The 16,014-nt window shown below is 36.6% G+C and overlaps 1 protein-coding gene and 1 pseudogene across 1 annotated transcript in view; one reads left to right on the top strand and one right to left on the bottom strand.

The window, feature by feature from the left end:
• LOC135204517 (uncharacterized) overlaps positions 1-16,014 on the top strand; it is a 624,442-nt gene that overhangs the window by 302,033 nt on the left and 306,395 nt on the right. The gene's annotated exons all lie outside the window — the stretch shown is intronic.
• The window catches only part of LOC135204515 (zinc finger protein 420-like), a 101,938-nt pseudogene that overhangs the window by 23,913 nt on the left and 62,011 nt on the right, over positions 1-16,014 (bottom strand).

Genomic DNA, 16,014 nt, shown 5'->3' on the forward strand with positions numbered 1-16,014 from the left:
AAAAAAAAAGCTAAGTGTCAGTTTATTTGTCTCTGTCTCATAGGCTAAATGTTGGCATGCAGTTCCCTAAAGATTTTCCTACCTCTAACTAAAAGAAAGATGGCTAAACTGACATGAATCGGCCGTGAAGTATTGTTCCAAGTTCTTTGTGGAGATTATGAGAACCCAGCTGGCTCCATTGACTCCCTGAGGATTCATATATTCAAATATTCTTCATAAATTACTTATAAGATAATTTGACCTTTGAATGGTTTTCAGATACAGATACCAATAGAAACTACTTCCCTATGAAACAAATTTCGGATTTTCTTAGTTTATAGCCTTTCTTATGTGGACTGTTCCAAGCTGAGTCTGAAGGTGCTGCTCATATGAAGAACGTTCGTTGTTTCGAAACAAGCACCCAGTGGACTCTGAGAGAGAGAGAGAGAGAGAGAGAGAGAGAGAGAGAGAGAGAGAGGAACCCTTCACAAGGTATGTCATTTGAAACGAGTAGGTAGTACCAAGATACTTCCACTTAAGTATGAAATGAAACTTGGACGAAACAAATACTAAAGTAAAGAAAGACTCCAAGAGAAGAAAACAGACCTATAAAATGAAGAAACGATCTTCCCTTCAGGCCTTTTGTTCTTTTCTGAACGTCAATAAGAACATTTCGAGAATTCTAAATATTTCCAAACGATTCCTTCAGCCGCAGTGAGATCAAAACGCTCGTCATGGCACTTAAGAGCTCTTGGGATGAGTAATATATATGAGTATATATCAATATATACATATTAATAATGGAATGTTGCTCGCGCTCTCTCTCTCTCTCTCTCTCTCTGAGGCCACTGGGTGCTTGTTTTGAAACAATGAATGCTGTAAAAACAAAATACAAAGGTATTGAATGAAACAGAATTTTTAACCGTTAAACCTCACCTTAGACGACGACTTGATGTGGTGGAAATAGGCGCTGTTATGCCGCCAAGAGCGGTTTCAAGTCAAACTGAAGTACGTACTTAGTTTCTTAGTAAGCTCTTCCATCCAGTCTGTATGAAAACGACACCATGGGAAAATAGTCCAAAAATAGATGCCAACGCATCATCGTCTTCTCTATTTGGTCTCTTGGTTCCTTCCTTCCTTTCATAAACAGAAAATGGATAGTTTTCGTAAAATAAAGAGTACCTATGATCCTCTTCTTATATGACAAAGCCGCCTGCCGTGACAGTAGGCACCGTTTTCGTCAAATAGAAACACTGATGATGATGCCTCTGCTGCTACTGCTAGGCTGGCTGACTGGCCAGGGCGGCGGTTTCTTTACAACCTTATCGTACAGATGATTCAAAATTATCGTTTTTTCACCAAAATATCGCAAAATATATCGTATGCATATGAAAAATGATCGTATCTGTTATCACTACACCCTACTCTACAGTAATCAACAACATTTCTTGGTATCAAAATAAATTCATGTATATCTTTTATACATTTATAATGATAAGGCAAAATTACTATAAATCAAACTCTTCTGTTATTATAAAAAACAGTGTGACATTTTACAGAGAATAAAAATAGATTCCCGTTCCTGTCTGTACCACTACTGACGAGGTGAACTTGAACTTAAACTAATCTGTGCTTACTATATGTCACTAAGTAGTGCATGACAAATATTTAGCCAAGGCCACAGGAAAGTAAAAGGAGGAGTACCTCCTTTTATTTTCTCTGTTTATAGTACATATATCTCAGCATAATTGCCTCGTTCCACGGAGAGAGAGAGAGAGAGAGAGAGAGAGAGAGAGAGAGAGAGACTTAATGGTCTCATGTCTCTCTTAAAAGGGGTTAGCGATAAGATGAACTCTCGGCCATTGCTAATTGAGTAGAGGGTGTGATGAAAAACACTCAAGGTATCAGCACATTAGCCTAACTATCTCAATATCTCACCACAATTATCTAAATATCTTAAGGGGAAATTATCTCTTTACATTTTCATCATTTTCAATTGGAAACATTTAATCTTTAAAAAAATGCTTTTTAACCATCTGAAAATAAACAACTACCAGTATTACCGCATAAAATGTACGATAGTTGGAGCTGGTATCGTACATCGTACCAGAGACAGTTTTTTTTTTTTTAATTATCGTACGAATGGCAGCCCTCTCTCTCTCTCTCTGCCCGGTGTCGTATTGTTTCATGCTGCTTGAAGTAGTTCTGTCACTTCTCCTCCTTTAGGACTAAGAACTGCCCCCCCCCCCCCCCACCCCCCCCCCCCCCCCCCCCCCCTCCTTACATGCTGTATGTGTCCACCTAGTTTTTTCTACTGAACTCGACAATTATAGTATTCATATCCATAACATTCCGTAGTTAAATCACATGATCTTCCACAACATTCCCCATTGAGTATAATATTCGTATTAACATTGACCTCCAAGAGAGAGAGAGAAAAGGGGGGAGGTGGGTCAACGGGGATATATGTTTCACCATACAAAATGCTAAACCTTAAAAGTTAACTTCATTTATGAAAGGTAGTTCCTCCTTTCGATACCTAGGAAGAGTTGTCGTTAATTGAATTTTATTTTTTTCTTTTTTTTTTTCCTGGGGAGTTTAGTATACTACCTTCGTGTCCTGTGTTACATTTTACGTTATCTCTCTCTCTCCTCTCTCTCTCTCTCTCTCTCTCTCTCTCTCTCTCTCTCTATATATATATATATATATATATATATATATATATATATATATATATATATATATACTCGTTTTAGGATCACTGACCTTGCAACCTTCAGCCAAGCTTTGAGAGAGGGGGGGGGGGGGGGGTTTGGGAGGTTTCTCGCACTTTCTCGCTCTTGAAGCGGATCAGAGAATCATCCGAACTCCAAACGCTTCAAAAGGAAGCAATGGCTGACACCACTGGCAAAAAGGATATTAGGGAACGCATAGAGGATGATTTCACGACAGTGTCTGAATTCTATAGTGTGGATGAAATCCTAATGGCTGAAACTGCCATTTTTCACAGTCTGGAAGGCGTGGATTTGAATACTGCAAATAAAGTGATAAGGTATCTTTCCTCAAATTCTCTGTGTGAAACTTTGCCACACTTCAATTAGATGGCAAAACTGGCACCTTACCAGCAACATCTTGTTCAGCAGAGAGGTCATTCTCGTGCTTGAGAACACTCAAGACTTACCTTAGATCTACTATGGGTCAGGATAGGGTCTCAGCATAGGACTTCTCTGCATTGAGAGAGGTTATGTCAGCAGAATAGATAGAACACCATAAAAGTTGTATTTGGGACAAAATCTTCTTTTAATTTATAAAGATTTTCTTCTGTATTTGACTATTTGTACAGGCTTGGAGTAATGATGATTTAATAGAAAAGTTATCAGTTACACATTTACGTAATTATACTCATAATTCTTTATTTCTATCAAATGGTAATTGTAACTGCAACAAAATTTTTTCAAATATGAAGTAATCTTTGAATGAGAATTATTCATTCTAACGTTAATTTCTGCAGGTCTAAAATTTTAGAAATATGTTGCATTTGTTGTTGCACTAAATCTTTTACAACTTATTAATTTTGTTGTATGAATTGATTTTAAAAGGAAACCAAATTCACACGTTTTCATCTGCATTTTGTTTTATTTTCTATGGTTATGTAATTGTAACTGAAATTTTTAATGCTTCAAATTAATTTTTATTATAATCGTGTTTGAGATGTTCCCTCGTTGTAATTGTAGTTGTAATTTGATAATAGCATAGTTAATTATAACTGCAATTGTTATCATTTATATAAAGCAAATATATTTGCTCCAAGCCTGATTTGTATATATTTTCACATAGTTGGTGATCTTGCTATTCATGCCTTTTTTCATGAAAAATAATGTAAAAATAAATATTGGTAGGATGTTCCTTTTGTAAATTATGTAATATCATAAAAGTTGCCTCGACGTTATATTATTGGAGTGAATTTCGGTTTGAAAGTTTACATAAGAGGATGTATGTATATAATCTGGATTGACTGTGTGAAGAGAGATATGAGGGAGTTGGGATTGAGCGAGGAGGATGCACTGGACCGAGGGAGATGGAACAGTGAGTTGAAGAACCATTACAATGACCCCAAATAGGAACAAGGTCGTAGAGAAAGAAGAAGATGATTTATATAATCTGAATAAAGAATTGAATAATAGCTATGTAGTTTTGCTAAACTTCTTCAAAGTCGTACCTGCTGTACATAATTTAACAGCTGTTGGTATTTGTTACCCAAATATGGTGATTCAAAAAAGAAAGAAAGAAAGAAAGTCAATTGTGATGTTTAAAATTCGGGCAAATTTGGTGTTTCCCTCCCAAATGAACTTCACCTCGTACACCTATGATTGTAGCAATCTGCTTTTCCATAATAAGGTTGCAGCTTGGTTTGGAACAATAAGGGTATTAAAGTTATGAAGCTCTGTTCTCACACTTCAGGTCCTGTACCTTCCAATGTCAGGTTTGCATATATTTACACGTCAGCCAGATTATTTATTGCTTGTTATTCATAACAGTGGTGGCTTTTACACTTTTTATCCTCCAAAGACCCATTTCACCTCTTCACTATTGCTTCATCTGTCCTGCCAACATCCTCTACTTTGTTTTCATTTTCTTCATTCAGAATATTTTCAAAATAGTCCTTCGGACATTTTAGTATCACCTGTATCATCATTTATTTCTCCATTTTTATCCTTTATATGTAATTTGCATAATTCCTCATCCACTTTTTCTCCTGAATACACCCACTCTTACATCTGCTTTTGAGGTTCTGATTCCATTCCTTCCAACTCCTCTTCGTAGCACATTTCACCTGCTTTTCAGCCTCCCTTCTCCTTCAAGAAATGCCTGTCATCTCCCCTATCTGTTGTCCGCCAGAACTCGAAGGCAGACTCCTCTTCCATTGTCCTTTGTATGTCCTGATTCAACCTCCGTGTCTCTCTTTAAATCCATTTCCCAATGTCACACTTCTGATGCTGCTGCCTTTTGCATGTTGTCATTCACTAGTTTCAACCGAGTTGAAACTCTTCTTAGCTCCCCAAGGTTTGGCCTCTCATGGGTTCTACAAGGTCTCTGGTTATAATCCCTTCCAAGACCTAGTGTGCAACGCTTTCTGTATATACTTTAATAAATTCCCTTGGCTTCTTCCTGCTTAGTTGTCCAACTTCTCTGACTTCACCGTGATCCAGTTTTTGCTCCCTACTAAGACAGTTCATTTCTTGTGTCATTGGTAAATTTTATTTTGAAGTGCTCTCTTATAAATTCTGAATGAGTAGCCAATTCAAGGCATAATTGTTTTTTTTCAAATACTTCAAAGTAGGTGTCCCGATTGTGGAGAATGTTTTATTTTTTTTTTCAGTGCATTTTATGTATTTGTAGTAACAACTAGTAGTATTTTTCATTGTTTATTATATTTTCATGTATTTCATAGGTTGCTTAATATAATGAATAACATTTTAAGAGATGTTTAATGTAAATGTTCTGCAGTTTTTTATTTATATTAAAGTTTACTAATAAACTAGGTAGGGTCATTTTTCTTATTTATAATAAATGTTCAATAAAATGAACATGGTAAGGTAATTGTTTCATGTAGATTTTTATAATGGAATCAGGTAAGTATACTTATGTAAATAGAGTATGCAACATGAAAGTGAAAATGCTTTTGTGCAAATTACTTGGCATGTCAGCATTTTGGGGTGATGTGATTGAAATATACTGTTCTGAAATTATTATTCTCTCCAGTATTATGTAAACAGACATACATAATTATTTATTTACAGTGTACCACTTCATTATTTTCCATACCTATAATGTAAAGGTTTTGGGTCTGTTTAATATCTGAATCAGTAACCTCAAGCTATGTAGCATCTGAAACAATTTGATAACAATACGAAGAGGTCTTTCAATGCAAGCGGGATCGTCTCCTGCAGCTGACTGCTTCCAAAACTGTAATCCAGTAACAGCAGTTAATAGTACTAGCTCTTTCCCAAAAAGAGCTAGATACATAATGAACTTGCATAACATGGATCCAATTTGTCACCCACGAATGGAATTGCCACCACTGTGGATTTAAATCGAATAAAGAATTGTACTCCCTGTCCTTACCTACTCAAAAGGCAAATGTACCGCCAACATGCTTTGGAGCACATTAGAAGAAAAGGCGACAAATTTATGGTATATACAGACGGCTCCAAAAATAATGTTGGAGTAGGAGCATCTGCATATTCGAAAAATGTTAATAAAAAAAAGACTACCTTTAATATCATCAGTATTTACAACTGAAGTCAGCCGTACAGATGGCTCTTGATATGATATCTGAGGCAAAAGCAAGTGTCTCTGTTATTTTCAGTGACTCACGTTAGCGCTATAGTATGCAATAAGACAGTATAAATCAGTAAACCAAATAGTGCAGGAGATACAAATAAAAATTCATCAACTCCTCCAATCAGGATTATCAATGGAAATATGTTGGATTCCAGCACACGTGGGAATAAAAGGAAATGAAAATGCAGACTCAGCTGCCAAATTAGCCTGCACTATCCCTCCAACAATTAAACAAGCACCAGTGTCAGACTGGATAGCACCTGTTAAACCATTGATTTACCAGGGTTGGAAAGAGAATGGGCCTCAGTGCCAACAACAAATAAACTTAAAAACATAAAAACTGAAGTATATGCATGGAGGACATCCTCACAGGTGGAAAGATCAAGAGAGGTAATCCTAGCAAGGCTCCGTATAGGACACACAAAATTCTAGCATGGTCACTTAATGTCAACACCACATGCTGACCCATTAAAGTGTAACAGATGTCAAACACCCCTGACAGTACAGCATTTCCTTGTTGATGCCAAATTTGTTGACCAGCAAAGATCTATTTATCTGCGGAATTCAAATGAAAAGTATTCTTGCTGAAAGCAAAAGATTTTTCTATTAATAACATCATAAATTTTTAAATAAGACAGGTTTTCTCAAATAAAGTCTAAATTTTTTTTTATTTATATAAATTTTTTTATTTTATTTTATTTATTTATTTTTTTAATTTATTTGTTTATTTATTTATTTATTTTACTTATTTTTCTCATGGAATTAATCCCTGAGAACCAGCCTGAGAAGAGTCTACTTGAGACTCAGAGGTCTGGAAAAACTAAGCCCTATTAATAATAATAATAAAATGATGTTGGTGCTCTCATAGAGCCCAGAAAAACAGCTGGCTGTTTTTGAGGTTAGAACGTTTTGGATTCAATCCCTGGCAACTGTTTATAACAAAGAACAGAATCTTTCTTGGTTGATGTAGAGTGGCAACTCCAGTTGTGTCCACCATAACCTGGTAACTATGCAAAGTACAATCAAGATATAAATATGAATTATGATAACAGTAGTATTACTGGTCAATTATTAAATAATTAAATTTTAATATTTGCAGTTTAGTTAGTAGGAGTTTTATTATTATTTTTAAGAAGAATGTAGTAATATGTGATGTCATTACCAATAATGCCATCATCATTGGTAACATAAATGCCCATCCATTTGAATGTCTACAGCTTGAGTAGGTGTGACCAAGAGAGTTGCTTGTGAGAAATGCAGAAATTGGGAAACAACCAAACTGAGAATGATAACCAGTTATGAAAACTTGTTCCTTGAGATATGTAGTAGGTACTTTCTTCTGCAGTTTACTCGTAAGTAGCAGGTTAGAGATGTTTCATTGTAATCCCAGTCATAAAGTTTCTGTAAAACAACAGGTAAGAAGAGTTGAATTCTTGGACGTGAATTTATTTTGGTGTTTTATTGATCAGAGATGGAATAATTGGTTAGGTTGATCTTGGTGACTGAATAATGTTGATTAAGTCATTCAGACTAGGACTACCTGACTGGCTTTTAGGAGGATGTGGTCAGTGTGCATAAAGAACTTTCCTATGTGCTCATAGGATGCTGATCCTGTGTCTCTATTCTTGGAGTTTTCTTTGGACTGAGAGTGCCAGTGTTGATGTTATGAGGTGAGGTAGGGTGAGATAATGGGAGGCAATGTAAGGTGAGGAGAGGTAATGGGAGGTTAGGTAAGATGAGGGTGAGGTTAAAGGTGAGGTAATGGAAGGGAATAATGGAAGGTGAGATAACTTGGGAGGTGAAGGGTACCTGGGAGTGAATGGTAAGGTGAGGAGAGGCACGGTGAGGTCACAGGAGATGAGGTAATGAAAGCAGGAAATCTCAAAGGGGTTTTCCCTAAATCCAAAGTTTGGTCAAACAAAGTCTTGCAAACTTGACAGAAAGTTCAAAGAAAGAAAAACACTAAATCATATCTAAGAAGTCAACAATATACGATCTACTACCTTTAATTAATTCATATAGAATTCAGTATTTATAAAAATATAACATTAAAACTTTAAAATATTCCTGGAGATTTTGTCGTCGAGTCTTCTTCTTGTACTACCTACAATTTTCCCAAGACGTCATTGAATGGGAAACTGGACTAAAATACACCGAATTCGTCATAATGGAGATAAAGTGGTACTCGACATATATATGAAACCACAGCTTTAAGCATATCAAAGTGTCAGGACTATTATACCATTTATTAACAATATTGACCTCAAATAATGATGTTTAAACGAACTAGCAGCATCTTGTAACTATACAGAATATCATCTACGATTTAAAGTAGGTCTCATACGTAAAATATTTCTCTGTTTGATATACAAGATAGATTATGGAAATCATGAAGACTCATTACCTATCAGGTGATTAGTGGAAATTACAGAAATCCTTAATAAAATATGTATGATAATAGGTAATGGTAGTTTTTACAAATCACATAACTCAAACCCTTTTGATACGTAATAAGTTAAAGCTTAAATCTTTTAATCTAATCCACGTTAAATATTATATAAAAATTCATCTCACTGTCCTATTTATACTTTATACTCGTTTACCTCAAAAACATCTGTCTGCTATGTGTCGTCCGCTGGGAATTAAAAAAAAAACTATTGTGTTTATGCTTAAAAGTCTATAAAATACTGTACGTTTTTAATTTTTAAAGGATTTCTATGTAAAAGATATAGAGAAACAATAACTTCAAAATGAATAGAAATGTATTTGCTGTTAAAAATGGTTTTCTAGGCTTCTTGATCACACTGTTCTGGTAACTGAGACAGCGGATGAATTTCCGACGGAATGAGAACGACAGTAATTCTGTCGAAACCTGATTGATGGCAAAGTGGAAGTGGAGACCAATCAAGTGGGAGGAATGAAGGGTGAGGAGAGAGAGCAGTTGGAAGAAGACTAGAGCGAACTGGGAGGCATCAGATGAACTTGGAAAACCCGCCTTCAAAGACGCCAATGGAAACATAGAGGGAGATTGATGATGCTCATTTTGCTTCTTTATCTAACCTTTCTTCTGTCTGGCTTCTTTTCTTCAGCTTTTAATTCATACAGAATCGTTTCTCATTTGTTTTCAATTATTGGAAGCATCATTTCCTTCATTTAACTTATTTTCAGCTCGAAATAAGGAGAAAATCCGCCTTCAAATGTGTCAATTGAAATAACAGGAGGTACGCTCATTTCGCTTTATTCAGTTAACTATAAAACGGGCCATTTTCAGCTTTTAATTACTGTAGAATTGTTCCTTAATAATTTATGTAGATTCTAGTAGCGTAAGTTCCTTCATGTAGTAAGGGTTTTTAACTTTGAAATACAGAAACTATCATCAAAACGAGAGAGAGAGAGAGAGAGAGAGAGAGAGAGAGAGAGAGAGAGAGAAGATATTCCTCACCCAGTACACAAATGAGTTTCAGGCGCTACGACAATTTTAGCTTTATACATAAATTTAGACACATTAGACTGTCCTGTCACAGGTCAAACGTCTTAATTCTAATGTTCTTGTTAATATCAACGATACTAGTTGAAGGTCAAGTATGCCAGAGCCTGAGGGAAGACTACAGGAAGTCCAGGAACCAACAGGCGAAGGGAGAAACAGTACATTTGTCCATTGTGCAGGTTTTAATGAAGGGTAACAACGATTTTGTTGCCGCAGAACCACTTTGTGTACGTCAGTTAGTATGTAGTCATCTTACGAGGATTTTAGTCACAAATTGCACAAACGACATTAAAACCCAACAGAAAAACTTCTCTACAAATTGCCTGCTTTAGTTAGGCCCCCCATTCCATTCGACTGAACAGAGGGCCATAATGTGGCTTTGTAGTAGGTACTTTATTCCAACACTTAAATTTCCACACAGCTATGTTCACAAAGACCAACTAGACCGGTGACACTAGTGATTAAATGAAAGTTAGGACAGTGAAACTATTTAGTTCTTCAGTAAATTAGCCTGTCAATATCCACTAGCGATTATATTTACCACCTACAATGGTCATTCATTACTGAAGTTCTGAAACTAAGTGACAAGGGTTGCCTTTGTCACCCGTATGGCAAAGGATAATAAGCAGCTTTAAATGTTATAAATGTAATAACCACAAGAACGTAAAATCTCTGACGAGATACAACTTGGTTTCATCTAGACATTCGGATCAGGTCTCCAGGGGTCTAGAATTATTTGTGGCTTATTACTGCATATTGAGTCTGCTGTCAATATGCCTTCAACCATACCTTCAGTTGTTTGGGATAATAGTAGGTACTTGGACTAGCCATTGATAACTTCCCCCTCAACTCAAATGTCAAGATAATAGTTTAGATATTTTCCCCACACTTCATTATGCAGAAACCAAGCATCAAGATAAACTCAGTCTTCGAGAGATCTTCAGGTATAAGAACAAGTCTTCCTCTGATGAATTGATTGGAGTAATACAGAGACTGCGTGATCAGCCACCAGACTTCTCGGCATTTCCGAATGAAGAAAGAAACGTAACCCCACACAAAATCAAGTTGGGATGAATCTGAAAGTTAAGAGACGGTAAGGCAAAATAAGCAGGTGGGTTTTGCTTATTTGTTTTTCAGGGACATCCCCTTGCTAGAGAAACGGGTGGGGCAGTTTGCTTCTATACTCTATAAAGATAAATAGAATGGTTGCTCCATTGCAAAACTTCCTTGCATGGGTCGACAGTTCCAACACATGATGGCCGGATCCACTCTCGCCCGAAGGAGGAGGTGGATGAAGGGGCGGAGAAGAAATCCCAGTCACTCCATCATTGCAAAGGAGAAGTTAGCACAGTCATTTATTTTGGAGGTTAACCACCAGCTACAGAAACAGTTAGACTTGCAGTTTGAATTAAGAGGTAGGTACCTGGTGAGGTTATCACATTTTAAACTTCTCCCTCATAGCAGGATTTATTTGTTGATTTTGTAATATTCTGTTTTTATTCAGACTTTAAAATGATTCACTTTATCAAAAAAGAATAGTATAGCCACCCATACAGTTCGCCAAAGGGCAGCTTTTATGTGAATGAAGTTGGTGCATTGGGACCACCAGGAAAGATGCACTTCAGTTGGGAAGAGGTGCACTGGGACCAGATACTCGGTGCATGCAGACCACATCATGGTGGATTCATTCACTTTTGGCAGTGTAGAATATTATTCTGATATTATTGAAGTTTTAATGGGGCCAAATGAAAAATTGTATTTATGTATCAACAATTTTTATTATTTATCAATATTTTCAAAGTTTATACAATGAAATAACATAAAAAAGAGGTTTAATCTAATCAAATTAACACATCACTTTAGTAATTTACATAACTAGTCTAGTCTCAACACTTCAGACTGGTTAACCTAAAACAAAATACTACACAGTCCACAGTATTTAGTGAGCTGATACAAGGAATTGTGATTTACTTACAAATGCTGTAGCACATTTTTTGTAGAAGATTAAAACCAAGAACATATAATAAAAAATAATCAAATAAAACTGCACCTAAATTTCATTGAAGTTTAATGAAGATATCAATCCTTTCTATTTCCACTAAGAATAACATTTCATGGTAATATTCAAGCTTACAACTACATATACAAGTGCATATATGCACAATGCTGAATAACAAAAGGAAGAAAACTTCATGTCAGCCAAAGACAATACTAATTCTTAATTTGGAAATCATACAAAAAATACACAGGAACAAGAAGAGTGGAGAAGACAAAGGAAAGTTTCTTAACCTAGTACAGTGTTCATTGAAAACGATTGTAAGAAAAAAACAGTCATTTATTTTACCTTTGCATGAAGGTTACACAACCATTTTGCATCAAATTCACTCTGGCCAAAATACTTTGGCTCTGCCTTGACTTCTAATAAAGACTCTGCAAATGAAGAGCCTTCATCTGCATTTTCAGTGAGACCGTCCTCCAGATGCTCCTTCTCTTCTTTAAGTAACAGCAATGATGATGGTCATGAATTGGATCATAAAAATATGTGGATTTTCTTTTTATCATCCCTTAGGTTGCTGTTGCCTTTTTTCTATAGATTTTGCAGACAAGTTCAAAATAATTATCTCCCCATCAAGTGCAACTTACTTTGGGGTGCAAAACGTTAACAAATCTGTCAGTGCAACTAAACATCCTCACTGATGAGTGACTTTGCTTGTGCATTTTGACACCTGAAGAACAGTCTGTCATTCAGAACCAATGACTGTGATTTGCAGAATACAAGACAAAAGTACAACATGCAGTGTAAAAGAACAATATCTATCCTCCATGAGTGCTCACATATGTTATGAATCTACAAGAAATAAAACTGTTTCAACATCGTGTGGAAGAATGATGTCTTTCTTCTGAGTTAACACATTCATTCTAAGATGAACCCAATGAAAAAACCTAATGAGAAAGAACTCTTGGAAACCAAGTGCAGATACAGGATATGACTTCTTCCTAGCATGAGTTTTCACACACCTTTTCAGACACCTTCATTCAGAACAGACGCTGGAGTCAAGTTAAATAAAATCATGTAATAAAAACTACTTGGACAGAGATCAAGTCAACAGTTTCTGTCTAGTGTGAATTCTCGTGTCTTTTGAGAGGACTTGGTTGAGAAAAACTTCTTTGACATGTAGAGCAACAATGTGGTTTCTCTTTGGCTTATGTTATTCTTAATTTTCAATTTATATCAGGGGTGCAATGGGCTCCAGCCTGGGGTCTATGATTGCACCTTCATATTCCACTAGCCTTATATCCAAGGGCTCGTTTCAAGGTGTTTACCACTGCTTTGAGGGCAGCAATCTGCACCTCATTTATACTGGGGAATTTCGTATAACCTGAAGATATTTTCTCCGGTTTTTCTTTATAAGTCCTGTTGCTCCTACCACCAAAGGTATTGTTTTATATATTTCCATCAGTTCCCATGTGCTTTTCAGGTCATTCTTCAGGTCTTGGCATTTTGTTATTTAAGCCTTTCAGCTCTATTGAGGCCAAAGTCACTGGGTACTGTCACATCTCTAATCTTTGCTGTTTATTCCTCCTTGTTCCAGATCACAATATCAGGTCTCATAGCACCTCCTTCTATATATATTCCTGTTGGAATTTCCTTTTATCATAAAAGATGGTAAAGCCCTATTGGAGGTGATTGGATCTGGTTCATGCTCCCACACTTTTCCTTTCACTTCAATTCTGTATTCTTTACATATTTTCCAATATATATTTACAGATCTTGTTGTGGTGGGCTTGTGTAGTGACCATCTGCAAGCAGGGTCTTGCAGGCTGATATTAGATGGCTAACACTCTCAACCACTGCATGACAAAACATACACTGGTCAATTGCTGATATGCCTGCATTTTCTTGAAGCCATTTGTCAGGAGGCCTTGGTCTTGGGCTCCTATTATCAGTCTCTCCATCATAATCTAGATCTCCATTTCCTATCCATCTAAGTGACTCTTCTTTGTCAATGTAACTTTTCCAATTCTTCTTGAAATCTTCCTGTCCTTCCATGGTCTTTCTGCCTTTCCATTTCAAGTCTCTCCTCTCTGTCACTGTATTTCTGCTTAGTTTTCGTGGCTATTGTTGCTGTTGGTCTGTTTGGTATCCTCTGTCTTTTATCAGATCTGCAAAGTTCTTAACCTGTTTTGTTATTGATGTTAGTTGGCTCAGGGCTTCATTATGGTGTTGGGCAACCTTATTGATGTTTTTGTCCTCGGAGCTTTTCAAGTACTGTCCTATACTTACTATTGGTGCCCTGCAGGCCTTGTTGATCTCAATCAGGCCTAATCCATTTTCTCTGTGAGGGAGATATATTCTGTCCATGCACTATATGTGACTTTATGTAGGGTAAGAATCTTCCTGGTTTTAATATCCATCCTGTCTAACTCACCTTATGGCCAGTCTACAATGCCAAACCATATGTCACCAATGGTTTATGGCAGTGATCCTGTTCTTTGGTGTTAATTCTTTAAGTGGCTGATATATTCTTTCTTTATCTTTTCCCTCACTTTCTTGTGTTCTATACAAGTGTTTTCTTCTATTCCCAAGTACTTATATGCAGACCCCTCTGCCAGGTCTTCAACTAACATGCCTTCCTCTACCTTTATGCCTTCTGATGTTACTCTCTTCCTTTTCTTTATTGTACTCTTGGCACACTTGTCCAACACAAATTCCATGCAGGTGTCATTTGTGAATTGGTGGACTGTCCTAACTTGTTCTTCCAATTTTTCTTTTGAGTCTGCAAACAACTTCAGGTCATCCATGAAGAGCAGGTGGTTCACTCTTTTATTCTCTTTCCTGCTTCTGCTTTTGCTTAGGTCATAGCCAGTGTTAATGTTGTTCAAGATTTTACTAAGCAGATCTATGGTCAAGCAGAATAGAAGTGGTGAGAGGCCGTCACCCTGGAATATTCCTCTTTGGATCTTTACGTCTGGAATTACTATCTTTAATGCCTAATTTGTTTCTTGTGCATCCCTTTTGTTCACAGATATTGTCTGCTAAGACTCCTGTGAGCCATTTGTAGGTTTGTGGAAGGCAGCAGATGGGCCTATATGTGTTGGGGAGCTCAGTCTCGGAGCTTTTAGGGAGAGTGTTGGTATTTCTTGTTGTGAGCCACTCTGGTGATTCTTCTTCTCCTCTTACTATTCTTGAAAAGGCTTGCACATAAATGTGGTGTAGTGCTGTGATCTTTTTTAGCCAGAAATTTGGGATCTATTACTGTTATCTTGAAATTATTATATTCTTTTATTTCCTTTGTTACTTTTCAATGGTGAACCTTATTGGTGGCATTCGCTATTTCTAGCTGTTCTGACTAATAGGGTCAATCCATGAATTCTCTTGGTGTTGCCTAGGGTCTTAAAACAGTGGCTTCCAAAATCTCTCTGGGTCTTCCTTGCTTGGTGGTGTTCATACCTCCACTGTTTCTTTCGTAATCTTCCTATAAACAATCTTTGGATTTTCACCAAACTGCCTATTTATTTGCTTTACTTTTATCTTCTGTTGTTTGTTTCCTATTTGTGAAGCTAGGGCCTTTATATTGGCTTGGTGTTCTGCCAGTTTTCCACTCATTTGTTCATCCTCTATTCTGTATTTTTTCTTTGTTTCCATATTTTCTTGAGCAGATTTTGTGAGTGATTTTGATCTCTCATATAATTAGTCATTTAAGAGATCTCTGCCTTAACTGGTTTATTTTATCATGTTGTTTCTTTTTCCTCTCCAGTATGCAACCTCATATGATATGTAAGACTATATTTATGGGAAAATGCTTTATCACATTCCTTGCACATGAATGGCTTCTCTCCGGTATGGATTCTCATATGACTTGTAAGACTTGATTTCTGGGAAAATGCTTTCTCACATTCCTTGCACATATATGGCTTCTCTCCAGTATGCAATCTCATATGACTTGTAAGTTTATCTTTCCTGGGAAATGCTTTCCCACATTCCTTGCACAGGAATGGCTTCTCTCCGGTATGGATTCTCATATGACTTGTAAGATGTGGTTTGTGGTAAAATGCTTTCCCACACTCGTTGCATATAAATTGGATTTCTCCATCCCTGTGGATTCTCATATGACTTGTAAGATTTGATTTCTGGTAAAATGCTTTCCACATTCGTTGCACATGAATGGCTTCTCTCCTGTATGGATTCTCATATGAACTAT

The sequence above is a fragment of the Macrobrachium nipponense genome, chromosome 47 (assembly GCF_015104395.2).
Source record: "Macrobrachium nipponense isolate FS-2020 chromosome 47, ASM1510439v2, whole genome shotgun sequence".
NCBI classification, from domain to species: domain Eukaryota; kingdom Metazoa; phylum Arthropoda; class Malacostraca; order Decapoda; family Palaemonidae; genus Macrobrachium; species Macrobrachium nipponense.